This window comes from Periplaneta americana, chromosome 16, assembly GCF_040183065.1.
Source record: "Periplaneta americana isolate PAMFEO1 chromosome 16, P.americana_PAMFEO1_priV1, whole genome shotgun sequence".
Taxonomy (NCBI): Eukaryota; Metazoa; Arthropoda; class Insecta; order Blattodea; family Blattidae; genus Periplaneta; species Periplaneta americana.
In genome coordinates this window covers 186031207-186051833 of record NC_091132.1, presented here as the reverse complement: position 1 = coordinate 186051833, position 20627 = coordinate 186031207, and the positions used below count along the sequence as shown (strand labels likewise).

At 37.4% G+C, this 20627-nt stretch overlaps 1 protein-coding gene across 2 annotated transcripts in view; it reads right to left on the bottom strand.

Annotated features, from left to right (window-relative positions):
* LOC138692235 (uncharacterized) overlaps positions 1-20627 on the bottom strand; it is a 75367-nt gene that overhangs the window by 34048 nt on the left and 20692 nt on the right. Inside the window, exon 1 of one of the 2 annotated variants that reach the window (XM_069815367.1) lies at positions 4880-5114. The exons of the other annotated variant lie outside the window; for it this stretch is intronic. The gene's annotated coding sequence lies outside the window, so the exon portion shown is untranslated. Of the gene's footprint in view, positions 1-4879; positions 5115-20627 lie in introns of those variants that run through there. 2 annotated transcript variants of the gene reach the window in all.

The window sequence follows — 20627 nt, the reverse complement described above, 5'->3', positions numbered from 1 at the left end:
GGGGAAGTTCATATTGGCCACAAAATTTGATACAATCATAATTTTTTTTTAAATAATTTCACAATTTTTTTTCTCATTTCTTGATTATGTTTGAGAATGTTTGTTCTGTTCATTTCACTTAATTGCGCAGCAATATTAATTTTTCCCAACATAGCCAATGAAACAACATTTTTCAGGTGAGACTGCGAAGTTTCGTGCTTTTAAATTTTTAGGGGCAAATGTCCTAAATCTGTCACACCACTCCTAGTCTATGCAGTATCACCACCGAAGAGGAGGCAAGGAAAACAAAATACAGAATTTTTTTTTGTTCACATCCACGTAACCACAAATGCTTAGCGTAAATTTCATTGTTATACTTCCTTACATAAATGCACTATTTCGGCTGGATTAAGCTTGAGTAAGATTAAAGTCGGGTAACGGACGAACCTGTAATTTCACTTCATTACATCAATCTTCTCCGCGAGGGAAAGTTGAGAAAAATAAAAATTAATATTCTGTAATTCACACACTCTCATGCTTCAAAATTGCACTGGTTAAGTTACGGTACTAAGACGTCACACCAAAGCAACACTCAGAGATATACTGATGGTCAACAATTTTCTAAAACTGGAAAAGAAGTCTCTTTCGTATTTTACGTGCTATATCAAAAGGATTCTACTAGTGCAAGAATATTAATTTCGTAATATTAACTCGATAAGATTTTACAACAATAAGTATGTGAAGAGAAAATAAAAATGTTGTCATTAAGTTTCAAGGGAATAGAGAATCCATTTGACGTAGCATTACAATAGTGACGTGGGAGGGGAGGAAAGATCTTCCCTTACGGCCTGGCTCTGCAAGCCACTGCAGCGAAATATGGGTTTTAACAGCGGCAGTTTTCCTCTGCCTCCCTTCACCTCTCTACCTCCTGACCAAGCAAGACACACTCTCTACCCTGCAGATCCCAGGACGACTTTGAATGCTGTGTCAATTCCAATACAGTCGACGCGCAAAAAGATAATGCATAAGATAATAGTACATATCCCCGGCCAGATGAAATATAAAGCAATTTACCAATAAAGTCTGTAACAATTCTTCTACAAATTAAAACAGATATTATTTTTATTTTCCTGTCAAAGCAGGGAGTGCTGCAGCTCCGCAGCTCTTATGGACGAGCCGCCCCTGCTAATAACCTCTCCAAAGCCCTAATTTGGATGTGTTTTTTGTGTCTGTATATTTTGTATTGTTCTAGTGTGTTTAGTTTCTGGCTTTTTGGTTGGATGTGTAGAATTTTCATGTCTGTGTTGATGTCTCTGTATGTGTGTTTAGCATTTGTGATGTGTTCTGCACATGTGAAAGTGTTTTGTTATGGCTGTGATGTGTTCTTTGTAACGTGTTTGAAATGATCTCCCTGTCTGTCCTATGTAGAAATTGTTGCAGGTGTTGCATTTGAGTTTGTATACGCAACCTATTGAAACTAATTTCTGTTTCTACGAGTATTTTATACATTTTATTTTCAAAAATATTTAGATTTTATAAAATGAGATTTGGAGCCATTACCTTATAGCACCCCAACCGCACCCCCCAACTATGAAATCCTGGCGCCGCCACTGTACTCCGGCGGCCACTGCTGTGTATAATATGGTGATTTTTCTAGTAGCATTTGGTAGAATACAATATAAGCTAGGTACATCAAGACGGTGGCAGTTGCGCGAACAACAGGAGATATCAGTAAGTTGTTAGTGCTATGAAAAATTACACCAAGTTACTGGTGACAGCTGCATAGGCCTAGCATGACGTCACTGCACAAGGACACAAGCAGACGGAGTTGGGTTCGTGCTTCCTACATAAAGTTCGATAGTAACGTGTCATATCGTTTTCTGTTGTGAGCAGTCTTATTGCTGACGCTAATGGAAACGATTACAAGACGATAGGAACATTCACACTTACTGAGAAAGGAGTAGAGAAATTTGGTAGTCAATATTTTTCCGCAAAAGATGTCAATTTTCAATGAATTATGATATGATATGATATATGATATTATATGATGTATAATATGATATGGTATGATATGATATGATATATGATATGATATGGTATTATATGATGTATGATATGATATGGTATGATATGATATGATATATGATATGATATGGTATGATATATGATAATGATATGATATGATATATGATGTGGTATGGTATGATATGATATGATGTGATATATATATATGATATGATATGGTATGATAATGATATGATATGATATGATATGATATATGATATGGTATGATATATGATAATGATATGATATGATATATGATGTGGTATGGTATGATATGATATGATGTGATATATATATGATATGGTATGATATATGATAATGATATGATATATGATGTGGTATGGTATGATATGATATGATGTGATATATATATATATATATGATATGGTATGATATGATATGGTATTATATGATGTATAATATGATATGGTATGATATGATATGATATATGATATGATATGGTATGGTATGATATGATATGATAATGATATGATATGATATGATATATGATGTGGTATGGTATGATATGATATGATGTGATGTGATATATATATGATATGATATGATGTGATATATATATATATATATGATATGATATGGTATGATATGATATGATGTGATATATGATATATAATATAATATGGTATGGTATGATATGATATATGATATGATATGGTATGATATGATATGGTATGGTATGATATGATATATGATATGATATGGTATGATATATGATAATGATATGATATGATATATGATGTGGTATGGTATGATATGATGTGATATATGATATATAATATAATATGGTATGGTATGATATGATATATGATATGATATGGTATGATATATGATAATGATATGATATGATATATGATGTGGTATGGTATGATATGATGTGATATATATATGATATGATATGGTATGATATATGATAATGATATGATATGATATGATATGATATATGATGTGGTATGGTATGATATGATATGATGTGATATATATATATATATATATATATATATATATGATATGGTATGATATATGATTATGATATGGTATCATATATGATAATATATGATATAATATTATATGATATATGATATGATATGGTATGGTATGATATGATATGATATGATATATGCTAATGATATGATATGATATGATATATGATGTGGTATGGTATGATATGATATGATGTGATGTGATATATATATATATATATATATGATATGATATGATGTGATATATATATAGATATGATATGGTATGATATGATATGATGTGATATATGATATATAATATAATATGGTATGGTATGATATGATATATGATATGATATGGTATGATATGATATATGATATAATATCATATGATATATGATATGATATGGTATGATATATGATAATGATATGATATGATTTATGATATGATATATGGTATGATATGATATGATATGTGATATATATATGATATATGCTATGATATGGTATGATATGATATGATATGATGTGATATATGATATGATATATGGTTTGATATGATATGATATATGATTTGATATGATATGATTTGATATGATATATGATATATTTCGTCACAGCACTTCTTTGCATGTAATGGTGTACCTCACATTTCTGTATCCGGTGCCACCATTAACATATTATTACAATACACATTATTTGCAGTACACGTCTACTCCCAATTACACTATGTACCTTTTTTGTTACTTGGTCAATCTCCCCTTCAGTATTTCTCCTACATTTCATTTGCTATTCTCTATTTGTTCATTAATCCTAATATATCTAATATTACATACTCCTTTCAAACCCCCTTTTTCCTCTAACTACTATTCACTAAAATCTCAATTTCACTTTTCTCTATAAATTATCATATTGAATTATTTGTCCTATTTGTTCTTTGACCTTTTCTCCTATCTTTCTCTTATATTCATTTACCGTTCCAACGTTCAAATGTTAGTACTAATTTTATGCTGTCACTTGTTCACTTCTCTTAAACCCTTTTCACTATTTTCACTCATTCCTATTTGCGCTTACTTTCACTTTCTCACTATTTCGCTTACATCTAATCCTTTGTCACTGTTCTCACTTCCTATATTATTCTACACATCTGGCTATACACTTCCTCTCTCCATTTTACTTCTCGATCTTTTCCAGTTTCACTTTACTTGCACTTTTTGATCACATCCCCACATTTTTAACCATATCTAATACCTCTGCTATATCCTGAGCTGTCGCAGGTTTTGACCTTTTTTTACTGTTCGTCTCTGCCTTGTTTCTGTCTTTGTCTTTCTTTCTATTTATTTCTTCTTCTATTCCTCTTTTATTTCCCCCACGCTTTCACTTTCACATACTAGATTTACACTTACACTCGCACCCTTATTCTTTTCACTACTTTCTTCCCTATCATTTCCTGAATATTGGTTTCTCTTTTTATCCCCACTCGCCTTTTTTCTAGCGCCCGTGTTGCTTGTTCCGTTATTGACAGCATTCCTTCTGGAGTGCGCTAAAAGAGTTAATCGCAGGTTCGAACCTTGGTCCCCCTACACTAAAGTCATTCACCTTACCACTACGCTACAGAGAATTATTTTCAATGAATTGTGTAAAATAGAGATAAGAAGTGTTTTAGGAGAGTAATAAAAGAACACGTAACAGCAAAAAACACATTTATAATGGTAAGCTTCCGACATCTGAAGAGCTACCAAGAAATGGTGGTCAAAGTTAACATTCCATTAACAATGGAACATAACAATGTCTTATTGAATTTTGTACATAAAAACTGAAATAGGTACATTTAATTTAACTGATTTTTTACATACCTGGCGAAATAATAGGCCTACTTTTTCGATGATGGTAAAGGTGTTTTTAAGTTCCACGACAAATTGCTACAGACGTAAACTTATACACGATTTGACGTTCGACATTATTCCAACAACCAACTGGCACTGCTGAAAGCACTACTGGCGTGAGCAAATGAACAATGGCTGTTTAATATGAACAGACAGGCAGAGAGTGAATCGCATATTATCACGTGATTCCCCAACTGCGCTATGACTCAGTATGCTATACAGATGCAGGCTAATCCCGCTATGACGCAGTATTCTACAGTGTAGCAGGTTCTTCCCCCTCTCTCCACCAGTGCCGACAGAACGTGTCACTCGCAAAAGCATTACGTGTTAACAGAGCGGGTTCCATTACTTCCCTAGAGGTGGCGCTGACGAGGCAGTTTCTTTCCTGTTCAACAAGAGTGACCATGAGCCCCATCTGTTGTCGCAAGCATAAACTAACAAGCGAATTTAACCATGTATAGAGTGCTTTCACATGCGCTGATATTGTTCCAATGGGTGCTCACACTCTGGCACTGATATAAATCGATATATGTAATAGTAAAAACTTGCCGCCTGCATTGCCTTTAAGATGCGTCTACACGGTACAACTTTTCTTTCAACTTTAAGCATTCAAGCAATGTATGCAAGAATGAATTGTGCATCTTTTTTCCATTGGGGATTAGGTACAGCTTATAGCAGTAAATATTTTGGAAAAATTCAACATTTTTTTCCCTCCATAACTGTATCTTGTACAATAATGAAAATTAATGTGTAAAACAGTCCTTCTGCTATATGAAAAAATATTTTTACGATAAGAAAAATCATTTATATAGGGTGTTTCCGAGGTAGGTGGTGTTACAAACTTTCAGGGATGATGGCGAAGAGCACATTTATCAATTTGAGATAAGGAACCCTGGTCCGGAAATGACCGAGTCGAAAGTCACAAGCAAAAATAGTTCTGTGTAAATGAAATAATTTTATTCCTCTATACACCTTATTTATGTGTATTTATCTGTACATCTTACACATACTGTATTCATCTGACGTTGTTTACGTTGTCTACTTACAGTATTCCATTCAGTGCGCTGTTTGAGGGGTGGGGACAGGAAACTACACTAAAGCAATGCAGATAGCGTAATGTGTAACGGATATGGTCGGTCCTGATATGCACGTCTGTAGACAGCAGTGTATGTGTACAAGTTGCAGTGTGCAGTCGATCAGTCCTAGTGAAATGGAGGAGTACACGAGAGCGGAATAAGCAGACCTGATTTTCGAATACGGGTGAGCCAATGGGAACAGTAGACAAGCTCACAGATTGATCGGGGCAAGTACCCACGTAGGAGACATCCGGTCCATATAATTTTTCCACGACTGTTCCAAAGTTAAGGGAAGGAGGGCACGTGGTGCCAAATTAGGCTATAATTCCATTTCCACACAACTATTTTTGCTCATAACTTTCGACTCGGTCATTTCCGGACCATGGTTCCTTATCTCAAATTGATACATGTGCCCTTCGCCATCATCCCTGAAAGTTTGTAACACCACCTCGGAAACACACTGTATATATTTTTTTAATTCAAAATGGTGGTAGTTCACTGTGCAGTGATGAGGCGTTTCCCTCATAACTCATAAACTTGTTAACTTTTTCATGTTCTCTCTCTTTTATTTTATTGCTGAAACTCATGTTTACAATATCATGCTCTTTCAACTACATTCCTTAATAAATAATATATATATTTTTATTTTGTCTTAGAAGAAAATACTGTTATTTGACCATTTTTAAAATGAATTTATTTTTTATCAGACAAGCTATCAAAGATAGAGAAATGATATTGCATCATATTTTAGATATAACATACATAAATGCACACAAAAAATTTCATCACAGAATGTTGGATACTTTTTGAGTTATGTGGGAAACGCTTCATCATTGCACACTGAACTGAATTAAAAAAAAATGTAAATAATTTTTTTAATCGTAAAAATATTTTTTTCATATAGCAGAAGGACAGCGTTTTACACATACTAATTTTCATTATTGTACAAAATACAGTAATGGAGGAAAATAATGTTGAATATTTCCAAAATTTTACTGCTGTAAGCTATACCTAACCCCTTAAAAAGGAGACCGTATGCTGCAATTGAAAGCTACCCATCGCCGGTGGGTATCTTGTGCGTATTTCGTTCAACAGTAGCATGTAGTGAGCAGTGATTGTTTTAGGTGGCCGTGAATGAATTGAAAATTGTTTTGTTTGATGATACTGGACTTTTAAGTCAAGTACGATTAGCTTTATTGAAGATTATCGGACAGTGTCTATGGAGTGTTCAACCACAATTTTTCGAATCGGATAGGTCTAAATATTGGATTGATATTTAATATTAGGCCACCGGCGTGGCTCAGTCGGTTAAGGCGCTTGCCTGCAAGTCTGAAGTTGCGTTCGGGCGCGAGTTCGATCCCCGCTTGGGCTGATTACCTGATTGTGTTTTTTTCCGAGGTTTTCCCCAACCGTAAGATGATGCCAGGTAATCTATGGCGAATCCTCGGCCTCATCTCGCTATCGCCAATCTTATCGACGCTAAATAACCTCGTAGTTGATAGAGCGTCGTTAAATAACCAACTTAAAATATATATACGTAGTGAAGATGACGTTCAACATGGCGAACAGTGTAGACACAAAATCAGCACGCATCTTAATTTATTGAACGTTCGTTTTCAACGTGAGTCTTTCAATGTTCTCCTCAGATTGCATGCGTCAACGCATGGAAAATTGAACCGTGTAGATGCACCTACATTTTACTACTGAATATAGAAGCAGCATCATTAGCCTAACGCCTTTTCAACAACGGAACACCCTATGACGCTTGATCTATACAAGGAGTTCTTTTAGTGCACTTCAAATCGTTTGAGGGGACACGCTACTGAGTTTTCGTCAATTTTGGTCAATATTAACAGTTAATTTTTTTTTACTGATGAACTGTATTGACTAGGAACAAACCCATGCACCATTTCATTGTAGGTAGCCTTAGCATCATTTTAAAAGTTAAAGAAACAAATTATCTTTATATTAGACCCAGATATTTGTTTACTAAAATTATAAACACTTTTTTATATTTTATTTTTTTCCGAGTACATTTTGTATCATACAATTTTGAAAATAATTGTGCACATGTAACTCATCAACATCTATTCGATTTTAAAATTTCAAAAACTTACAATCAAAATTGTGGAGATTAGAAATCTCAGTAGCGTGTCCCCTTAATAGCTTTAGGCTGGACATAGCAATAATACTGTACAATATGGGATGCAGTGTCATGCAACACAGCAAGACCATTGTCATACAAGAGGATCTTCCAAGACCCCTCGCGGTTTCCATTTGCTCCAATTTGCATAAATTTTGCACGAATACTCTCTATGTATCCTCTGACTGAGGTTCTGTCTGATATGCACTAGGTATTATCAGGTATAGCTCGCGCAAGAAATGATTACCGAAAAGCAATGGTGGCGTTGCTGTCTGTTTTGACGTGTGTATGTAGGCACGCCGAGGGGGGAGAGGTGCGAGCCGATGGAAGTACTGTCTCTTCCAGGAAGATGAACAAATGAGGACATCGCTGTGGAAATAAAGAACGTAGGAAGAGAAAAATTCGAAGCTAATTAAACGCGCAACATAAGTTATGAATGAAATAATAATACCGTACGATACAAGACACGCATTCACATGCAATGGAACAAACTAAAGTCGTAATGTAACTACGTATCACAACGCAACACTGATTCAGTCGATGTCATTTCTCTTCCGACTGTACTCTTGGATATCATTCAAGTTATCTCGTGACCTTTCCTGTCGCCCGCTCTTCCTTATCGCAGTGTTTGATTCGCATTCCTTCCGTCGGTATTCCGTGCTTGCGAAACCTATAGTGGCCTATATCTCACTTGACGATATGAGTCAGAGGAAGAACTATGTTTGTATGCATCTGAAGTCTGACTAGTGTAATAGAGCTACTCGGCGATGTATGCAATGGAGGGGGAAAGAAACTGGCCACCCTACCCCATTATCTCCTGGCCTAGTTGCCTCATAAGGGGTGCCTTCTTGGTATCACTTGTAAGGTGTCTTCGCTCAGTTCACTAAACAACAACTCTGTATAATTATATCAATGCACAAAACTGTGCGTGGAATTGGCTCTTGACTAAATACTTTACGTGTAACGAATTTTTTACTTTCAAAAAATAAAGAAATTAAACGAAAAGAGAAATGTCTCAAATGAAAATGTTTATGTTCTTCACCAGTGCTCAGATTTAAAAATAAATGTGTAGTTTTATTAATTACTTACTTACTGGCTTTTAAGGAACCCGTAGGTTCATTGCCGCCCTCACATAAGCCCGCCATTGGTCCCTGTCCTGAGCAAGATTAATCCAGTCTCTACCATCATATCCTACCTCCCTCAAATCCATTTTAATATTATCGTCCCATCTACGTCTCGGCCTCCTCAAAGGTCTTTTTCCCTCCGGCCTCCCAACTAACATTCTATATGCATTTCTGGATTCGCCCATACGTGCTACATGTCCTGCTCATCTCAAACGTCTGGATTTTATGTTCCTAATTATGTCAGGTGAAGTATACAATGCGTGCAGTTCTGTGCACTTTCTCCATTCTCCTGTAACTTCATCCCTCTTAGCCCCAAATATTTTCCTAAGAACCTTATTCTCAAACACCCTTAATCTCTGTTCCTCTCTCAAAGTGAGAGTCCAAGTTTCACAACCATACAGAACAACCGGTAATATAACTGTTTTATAAATTCTAACTTTCAGACTTTTTGACAGAAGACTAGATGACAAAAGCTTCTCAACCGAATAATAACAGGCATTTCCCATATTTATTCTGCGTTTAATTTCCTCCCGAGTGTCATTTAGATTTGTTACTGTCGCTCCAAGATATTTGAATTTTTCCACCTCTTCGAAGGATAAATCTCCAATTTTTATAGTTCCATTTCATACAATATTCTGGTCACGAGACATAATCATATACTTAGTCTTTTCGGGATTTACTTCCAACCCTATCGCTCTACTTGCTTCAACAAGAATTTCCGCGTTTTCCCTAATTGTTTGTGGATTTTCTCCTAACATATTCACGTCATCTGCATAGACAAGAAGCTGATGTAACCCGTTCAATTCCAAACCCTCGGTGTTATCCTGAACTTTCCTAATGGCATATTCTAGAGCGAAGTTAAAAAGTAAAGGTGATAGTGCATCTCCCTGCTTTAGCCCGCAGTGAATTGGAAAAGCATCAGATAGAAACTGGCCTATACGGACTCTGCTGTAAGTTTCACTAGACACATTTTAATTAATCGAACTAGTTTCTTGGGAATACCAAATTCAATAAGAATATTATATAAAACTTCTCTCTTAACCGAGTCATACGCTTTTTTGAAATCTATGAATAACTGATGCACTGTACCCTTATACTCCCATTTTTCCTCCATTATCTGTAGAATACAAAAAATCTGATCAATAGTCGATCTATTACGCCTAAAACCACACTGATGGTCCCCAATAATAATCTACATATGGAGTTATTAATTACGGAATGTAAATCGTTCACGAAAGATTTGAAAACAGAATTTCAGTAATTTTAGTCCCGCATATATCGCATATTTTGTGATGTGACAGTTAATTTTTAATACAAAGAATATAAAATGCAGGTGATAAAGTTTAAGACTAAGCCTTCCAAAGCGCTACTAGAATCAATATTATAAAGTACTAAAGCTGCTGCTGCAGGTAGAAGATTATGCGAAATCGAGGGTGAAGGTATCATTAGTGAGCTTGTAGCACAACAATGGTTCGAGCGTTTCAGTAATGGAGAAGGAGAAATTAAAGATTTACGTACGTCTTGGAAGATCTAAGATGTGAAATATTGAGTACCGGTATATAGGCAGTATTTTGAAAGAAAATCCACACAAAAAAGTGCTCGTAGGTTGTCATACTCTAATGTCACGTGACAGGATACGCTAATCACAGTGACGATCTTTAACACGAGGCAGTTTTTGCCCAGTTACAAGTGACTGGATACGGTGAAAACAGAAGTGGAAGAATTTACTTCAGATCGCCGTATTTGAAGAATTCGGAGACGATTTATTTGAGGATATGATACTGAATTATGTTGACAGATGAAGAAACATTCAGGAAGAAGGCTTGGCGAAGTCTAGATTTTATTTAAAATTAAATTAAAGAAGCTTTGAAGAATGTTGATATTATTTCCGCTGTAAAAGTGAATCGGATATGAATTGCAGAAATTGTTTCTTTTCCTCACATCCTGATCTTGAAATAAATGTTTATCATTATGAACTTTATCTGTAAATACACATACCTACAAAATTATATGTATTTGGTTGTTAAAATTGTTAAACAAATTATGGATATGATATCCTAAATAGAGACCTGACATAACCAAATCATTGTTGTGAAATTTTATATATATATATATATATATATATATATATATATATATAATTTGAACTGGTAATGGAAATTACGGGAAAACGGCTGAACGGATTTTAATGAGTGTCCCCTCATTTTCATGCCTGGCATCCAAAGTTTTTTCGGAAAAGTAGTAGTTTTCAGTGAAATGTCAATTTTCCTACATAATTTTCCTATTTTCCAAAATCCATCTATTGTCAGTTTTGAGAACTTATTGAATCACGGCCGACTTGATTGAATTTCAGAACAAAACACACACTACAATAAACAATAGGCTATTACACGAAGGCCATGACCTGCAGGATTGCCGACATATTTAGAGCTCAATTCAATTTGTTATTAAAAACTGATTCTGCAGTGTATAATTTTCTGAGTACAGCTGTGTATTGGATATTCAAATCTACGAAACTTGAGGTGGTTTGATGACATTATTACCATTAGAAATTAAATATTATTATAGTTAATATCATGATGCGTCTATTCTTCATTAATTGTACATAATATTGATGCTATATTGATGACATGAAAGTGAAACGTTTTGAGGTTATGTAAGTAAATGTATAGAATATCTTAATTTAGATCTTCATTTCTATAATTTACTGACTTACTGCTATATATATAACTAAAAACTTAAGATAATAATATTGTTATTAAAAATCAAATATTTTTATACTTATTAAACCAGTGGGGTTGGGTCTTTTTTATATGGCGGTGTAGCTCAGGATAGGGACCAATGGTGGACTTATGTGAGGGCGGCAATGAACCTCCTGGTTCCTTGAAAGCCAGTGAGTAAGTAATGGGGGTGTAGTGTAGATATTGATATGTGTCATTGCCTTGAGGTCTAGAAAATTTTGTAGTCCCCAGATCATTTCAGCAAGATCTCTTAGTAGGATAAAATGATTTTACGCTCTACATTTCAAGTTCTACATGCAGCACCTATACGAAAATGCTATTGTTCGAAAGCTTAGCAAACCTGACATTTTTTTAACTTTTGCCTAGAATCTACAATGACCTGAAATAACTACTGCTATCGTCCTGACATTGATATTTACGTTTTCGCGTTCAAACTCAAAAACTGAAGTTGGATAGGTTCAAGAAAAAGTATTTGGTCTAAAAAAAATCCATTCAGAGGGAGTATGTTTCATTATTATGGAAGCAAATAACTATCAAAAAGACAAGTATTCTTCATTGAAAATAAATCTGAAAAATTTTTATTTGAACGTCTAACGAAATTAGTTTGCAGCAGCATTTGCTGCACAAGCCACTAGTATATATATATATATATATATATATATATATATATATATATATATATATATATATATATAATTTGAACTGGTAATGGAAATTACGGGACAACGGCTCAACGGATTTTAATAAATGACCCCTCATTTTGAAGCTTGGAACCCAAAGTTTTTCAGAAAAATAGTAGTTTTCAGTGAAATTTCAGTTTTCCTACATAATTTTCCTATTTTCAAAAATCCATCTTTCGTCAGTTTTGAGAACTACTTGCATTCCAAAATAAAACAAAAACACACTACAATAAAAAAATAGGCTATTACACGAAGGCTATGACTTGCAGGATTTCTGACATATTTAGAGTTCAAATTCAGTTGACTATTAAAGCTTCAAGACTTATCAAAAATAATTTACAGGTCTGATCACCTGATTCTGCTGTGTGTAATATTCTGAGTACAGCTGTGTGTTGGATATTAAAATCTACAAAACTTGAGGTAGTTTGATGACATTATTACTATTAGAATTAATTATTATTATAGTTAATGCCATTATGTTAATATATAAACTACAAAACTTGCGTAAGATAATAATATTGTTATTAAAACTCAAATGTTTGTATAGTTATTAATCACGTTGGGTTGGGTCTTTTATATATATTTAATGGCGGTGTAGTGTAGATTCAGTATTGGCTCGAGAGAGCGCAAAAATTACAGTTCCTAAGGAAAGACGATATTACTTACTGATAAAATAAGAGGTCTAGAAAATTTTGTAGTGTCCCGATCATTTCAGTAAGATCTCTTAGCAGAATAAAATGATTTTACCCTCTGCATATCAAGCTCTACATGCAGCAGCTATACCAAGACGCTATGGCTATTGTTCGAAAGCATAGCAAACCTGACTTTTTTAACTTTCGCCTACAATCAACAATGACCTGAAATATCTATTGCTTTACTCCCACATAAAAAAACCCACTGATCGTCCTGACATTGTTACTTGCGTTTTCGCGTTGAAATTCAAAAACTGAAGGTGGATAGGTTCAAGAAAAAGTATTTGACATGAAAAAGCCATTCAGAGGGAGTATGTTTCATTATTATCTATTCAAATAACTTTCACAATCTATGGTATTTTTCATCTATACTAATAATAAATCTGTAGCCGAAATTTTTCTGGTAATTTTCGATTTTCCAAAAATAATTGGTCCTAACACATATAATTAACCACCCTGAAACCGAAAATCGCCTTTTTGAAATGTTTGTTTGTATGTCTGTCTGTCTGTCCGTCTGTATGTTTGTTACCTTTTCACGCGATAAATGGCTGAACGGATTTCGATGAAAATTGGAATATAAATTAAGTTCGCTGTAACTTAGATTTTAGGCTATATGGCATTCAAAATACATTATTTAAAAGGGGGGTTATAAGGGGGCCTGAATTAAATAAATCGAAATATCTCGCTTATTATTGATTTTTATGAAAAATGTTACATAACAAAAGTTTATTTAAAACTGATTTCCGATACGTTTTATTCTTTACAAAATTTTGATAGGACTGATATTTAATGAGATAAATCAGTTTTAAAATTAAAATAACGCCATCTAAGACGGTGCAATGAATTAAGAACAAATGACTTCGTCTATAAGGGGCCTTGGACATCAACAATCGAAAGCTATTAAACATAGCCTACAGAGAATGTTTCTGTGTTTGTATGAAGTAATATCAGAAGCTAAATTAACCGATTTGTATAGTTAATTATTACTTCACCATTGGAAAGTGTAGTTTCTTTAAATGGACATAATGCTATAATGTTATTACAGTAACGTCTGAGTAAATTGAGGACAGGTAAGATTAAAATAGCTTCTTATGCACAGAAAATTTGATAGGCTATTTTGTACATTCGTTTTCTGTATTTCTTAAAATAATATTTATGTACACTCATTTTAATCTCTGAGAATTAACGAACAACGAGAGTGTATTGATTTAGTATGCAGTAATAGTACGTTAGCTTAGGAATCCATTATTCTATAATTCAAATTTCAACTATGCTCAATTGAAGCGTGTTAAAATACATAAAATATATATTCAATAAATGCAATGCAAAAAAACATTTGGGTAATGAGCGAAGCAGATTATCTTGCGCTGTTGTAAAAGTTGTTCCCTGGATCAAACGTCCTATTTTAATTATGTAATTACTTTATATTTATTTCTAACGGGTGCAGCGGAGCGCACGAGTACGGCTAGTTTAAAATAAATCTGAAAATTTTTTATTTGAAAGTCTAACGAACTTAGTTTGCAGCATTTGTTGCACACGCCAGTGCTAGTTTCATTAAATTTATATTCAGTCGCTAACTTAGCAACAAAGGAATTTTTATATCATTTCAGGGCTTTAAACAATTCATTATGGCTCTCTCTCTCTCTCTGTAGATCGTTATCAGCCTAGATCAGATATATAGAGTGCTGTAGTGATATATGACCGTATTTATAGCCCTGTTGTGGGACACTTAGGACGAATTAAAAGAAAAAAACATATGCTGGAAGTAATCTAGTATAGTGCAATTTATTCATGTCTGATTACTTTTTAAAAACTGCATTTCGTAAGTAGCCTCCACGGCAACGAATACATTCCTGTAATCTGCTATGGAGTTCTGCATAACTCGCCCGAACAAAACAGGTTCGATGGCACTAATTTCGTTCCTTATGTTTTGTTTCAGCTGGATGTTGGTGCGAGGCTTGTTGCGATAATCCTATATGAAGTAATGATCTGCAGTAAGGTCAGGAGATCTTGCTGGCCAGGAAACAAGTTTCGCAGACAATTCATTGGACCATGAGCAGTGTGCGCTGATTATTGCATCGGTAATTCAACGCAGGCCTACTCGCGCACTTGGGTATTGTCGTATCGACGTCATGAACAATGACCGACAGACACGGCAAGAGGGATCCTTGCCTTGGAAATACTATGGTTTGTATTTCTATACGAGAATCTACGGAAAATATCAAACTGCGCGTAAATTAATTCTTGGAGGCTCTGCCTTTGTGGCAGGGGCTCGAAATTGTGGCCCTGCGTTTGCCTTAGGACCTCGGAACGGAGGACGTGAGTTTGCGGCAGGAGTTGGGAACCGAGGACAAGCGTTTACTGTAGGACCTCGGGGGACCGAAGAAGGGAGGACCTGCGTTTGCGAAAGGCGGATCGCGTTGTTCGTTTGGGAGGCCAGATTTGGTAAAAATTGTTGGGGTTGTTGGGACGGTGGGGTTGGGGGCTACTACCTGTGGAGTAACGGTAGTCCATGGAGAAGAGTGATGCTTCCACGCCCCCTGAGCCTGTTCCTCCGCCTTCATCGCCTACTCAGTCATCAACATCCCACCACCGAGAACCAGCGGTTATTGGAGGACTTCGGAACGGAGGACGTGGGTTTGCGGCAGGAGTAGGGAACGGAGGACCAGCGTCTACTGAGGGACCGCCGAAGGGAGGACGTGGGTTTGCGGCAGGAGTAGGGAACGGAGGACCAGCGTCTACTGAGGGACCGCCGAAGGGAGGACGTGGGTTTGCGGCAGGAGTAGGGAACGAAGGACCAGCGTCTACTGAGGGACCGCCGAAGGGAGGACGTGGGTTTGCGGCAGGAGTAGGGAACGGAGGACCAGCGTTTACTGAGGGACCGCCGAAGGGAGGACGTGGGTTTGCGGCAGGAGTAGGGAACGAAGGACCAGCGTCTACTGAGGGACCGCCGAAGGGAGGACGTGGGTTTGCGGCAGGAGTAGGGAACGAAGGACCAGCGTTTACTGAGGGACCGCCGAAGGGAGGACGTGGGTTTGCGGCAGGAGTAGGGAACGAAGGACCAGCGTTTACTGAGGGACCGCCGAAAGGAGGACGTGGGTTTGCGGCAGGAGTAGGGAACGAAGGACCAGCGTTTACTGAGGGACCGCCGAAGGGAGGACGTGGGTTTGCGGCAGAAGTTGGGAACCGAGGACCAGCGTTTACTGGGGGACCTCGGAAGGGAGGACGTGCGTTTGCGCCAGGAGTTGTGAACCGAGGACCAGCGTTTACTGGGGGACCTCGGAAGGGAGGGAGGACGTGCGTTTGCGCCAGGAGTTGGGAACCGAGGACCAGCGTTTACTGGGGGACCTCGGAAGGGAGGACGTGCGTTTGCGCCAGGAGTTGGGAACCGAGGACCAGCGTTTACTGGGGGACCTCGGAAGGAAGGGAGGACGTGCGTTTGCGCCAGGAGTTGCGAACCGAGGACCAGCGTTTACTGGGGGACCTCGGAAGGAAGGGAGGACGTGCGTTTGCATCTTCATCCAATCCGCCACCACCCCCGCCTCCCCCCGTGGTATTCTCAAAAAGGGTACTCAGAAAGAACAGGGGGCCGACCGTCCGCGCCCGAGAGTGACGTTTGACCTTCCTTCTGAGGACCCTCAGGGGGAAGCGAAGGCGTCACCTTCTACAGCGGGCGGCCAAGGCACATACACTGCCCCCCCCCACAGAGTACAGACGATAGTCCTCCCCAGTCGAGTCGGCAGGATGAGTCCAGTACGGACAGACTCGACAGCCAGCAGGGTGCGGGTGCGGGGAGGGCTCCCTCGGAGGGCGCCTCGCAGCCTGCTGGACCGTCCAGTACGGACAGAGACGACTCTGACTTAGGCCTGACGGCGGAGGAACAGCGACTGGAAGTTTTGTACGAAATTTGGGCCTCTGACCCGGTTTGGGAAAATCTGAAAAGATATTTGTACTTCAAAGAAAACTGAGGGCGAAGTCTGGAAAAAAGGGGCGGACGGAAATAGGCGAACACTTTCCGCGGCTTCGGTCCTCATAGGGCTTGTCGCCAAAATAAAGAAGGTAAGACTCAAATCTGTTTCATTACTATTATTATTATTATTATTATTATTATTATTATTATTGTTGCTGTTGTTGTTTTATTGTATATACTGTATATATTATTATTATTTATATTTTTATACATTACATATATTATTATTCTTATTTTAGTATTAGATGTCCATAATTAAATTCTTTGTAATAACTAAATTTTAAGTGACGTCTTTCTCCGTCATGCAAAATCTCCAGTTACCTCTCGCTCATTATCACCTTCATCTCTGACTTAGGCTTTACGGCGGAGGAACATCGAGTGGAAGATTTCTACTACGAATGTTATGGTTCATAATATGATTAGGAAGGAAATGATAAGGAAGACGTCAATTAATAGTTGTTTCTAGATTTCTTCTTATTCCCGAAACACGACCAAATAAATATATCTTAAGTGTTATATTTTCAACGCCATTTCACAAGACCATGTAAATAATTAATACAGAGGGCGATATTAAGAACCGCAGCTCTATTTGCGTGTCTAGTCAATGACCGTTATAAATAAAATGCTTGAGTGGAGACCTTCCTGTTTTGCAAGCCTACAAACGAAGATAATGAATTTTAAACTTTTAATGTGAAGTTAATAAAAGGAAAAGCAAGCAACAAAAATTAAATTAAAATATATTAAATTGAAACAAAGTGAAAAATAAAAAATATATCTAAAATTGCGACTAACATGGCTTAATTCAGTGACAATGTGTGTGTGTGTGTGTGTGTGTGTGTGTGTGTGTGTGTGTGTTTGAATGAGAAGTAATTAGTTGCACGTGAAATGGCCATGTTGACGGAGATCTTGTCGGGCTCCTGTCACTTAGTAAACACTTGGAGTCACAAATAGCTCCACTTAACATGACACATAACAGACTGCTATCACCTACGTTTAATATGGAACCATAAGTGCCCATTATTCATTTACAATATGTTCTGTCGGTTGCACTTGTAGTGACCAGGGTGAAGGAGGTCTAGCACGACTCCTGTACTCTACGTGAACACAGAGGCAAAAGACCTCCACATTCGTGTCGAACATGCTGTATATAATGCATGTATTGGCTATAAAAAGGTTGTCTGGTAAGACTTCTATTAGCTACGTTCAATAAGGTGCCATAAGTGGTTCAGTATTGTCTAGGATATGCTCAGACGGTTACAACAAGGCTGAAGGAGGTCTACCATGACTTTTGTACTCTACGTGATTAACATTGTGGCTCAATTCCTAAATAACAAAACAGGGACAATGTGCGGGTGTGTATATGTGTTTATGGACGAGCAATACTTGGTCGCAAGTGAAATGCCCATGGTGAAGGAGATCTTGTCAGATTCCTGTCACTTGGTAAACACTTCTAGCCACAAGTAGCTCCACTTAACGGCGAACATGATGTGTATAATGTACTTAGTTGTACGAGTTGGGCCAATATAAAGAATGTCTAGTAAGACTTCTATCGCCTACTTTAAAAATGGAGCCATAAGTGCCCATTATTCATCTACGATATGTTCTGTCGGTTACACTTGGTGCGACCAAGCTGAAGGAGATCTAGCACGACTCCTGTACTCTACTTGAACACAGAACCAAAAGAGCTTCAGCTACAGCGAATGTACACTGGCGTTCAAAGATATCTGATCTACGATTAATATTTTTTTATGCTTTTTATTTATATTTTCTATATCTGGTTCATTTTATTGAGGTAATTTGTGTTACTTATTTGGTAGTGATTTAATTCCTTTTGATTTAATTTTATTAAGATTATGAATTTGTGTATTAATAGTTACTATCATGTAAGCGAAATTTCCAACCACGGGATAAGTCAGAGCCAAAGATATAAAAAAAATGGACAAACTTTGAAAGAGTCACTAGTTCTCAATAGGTAGCACCATTATTGGTGTGGTCAAAAAGTGTCAGGGAAAATTATTATGTGGATTAACCATAAATTAATCTCATTACTGACAATATCAGCGGTTTCGAGCTAAACCCAGCGTTGTTTTTTTCAATCAACAGAGTGGTATGAAAAATTTAACTCTATAATACGGGTAGGTCTATATTTATGTACGACTAACACTGACTATTGTCTTCGCCATCTATTAAGATACGTAATAACTAAAGAAGACACACTTACTAAAACAATTATGGATCACTATCAATTAGTAGGCTCAGATATCGTCAGTGTACAAGAAAGGGCATAGTTGCATGAATGCCAACACTGTGGTTTGTGTTAGACACAGGCAACCCTACGTCCTCGCCTTAGAAGGCGCTGGTACAACACCATACAGCCCGCACATGTCAAAGGCTCCCTCAAGTTAACTTATGGTCATAGTTGGCGTTATTTGGCGACTCGTTTTATGGAACTTATTTCTTATGAAGTAGGTACAGTTAGTTAATTAGTTGGTTACAGGCAATATATACTATCTACCAAAAAGTAATTGGGCACTGATTTTTGCCCCTTTGGAACCTCGTGGTACCACCTCTTGTTGCTGTAACAGCAGCCACCCTGTCAGGCATGCTCTCCACTAGTTTGTGTAGGATATCCACTGGAATGCGTCGCCATTCCTCTTGCAACATGGCACTCAGTTGGACAATGGAAGTTGGCCGAATTTCCCGAAACCTCAATCGCCGGTCCAATTCGTCTCAAAGGTGTTCAATGGGATTGAGATCAGGACTCTGTGCAGGCCAGTCCAACCGGTGAACATTATTGTCTGCATACCACTGCATAGTAGCCGCCGAAACATGGCATCTAACACGTAAAATCCTAGGTGCCCAATTACTTTTTGGTAGATAGTGTACTAACCATACCGTTTCTTTCTTTTCATGGTGGTGGAACAACATCTGGCGCACTTCCCGAACTACTGGATCGCATTCGCCGTAGATGATGGTGGTACAACTCCTTGTAGATATTACGGGGACTGGGGAAGGGGCCTGGTTAGTTGGATGGGATGTGGGGTCTGTGGGTTGGGTGGGTAGGGTGTGGGAATTGAGTGGGTGGGTAGAGCTGTGGGAAATTGCGGAGGATAGGGATTTGGGAACTGAACTGGGAGTGGGTGGGTGGATAGGGTTGGAACTAGGGGTGGGTGAGTAGGGATGGGAACTGGGGGTGGGTAAGTAGGGATGGGAACTGGGGGTGGGTGGGTAGGGGTGTGGGAATTGGGGTAGGTAGGGGTTTGGGAACTGGGGGTGGGTGGATAGGATGGGA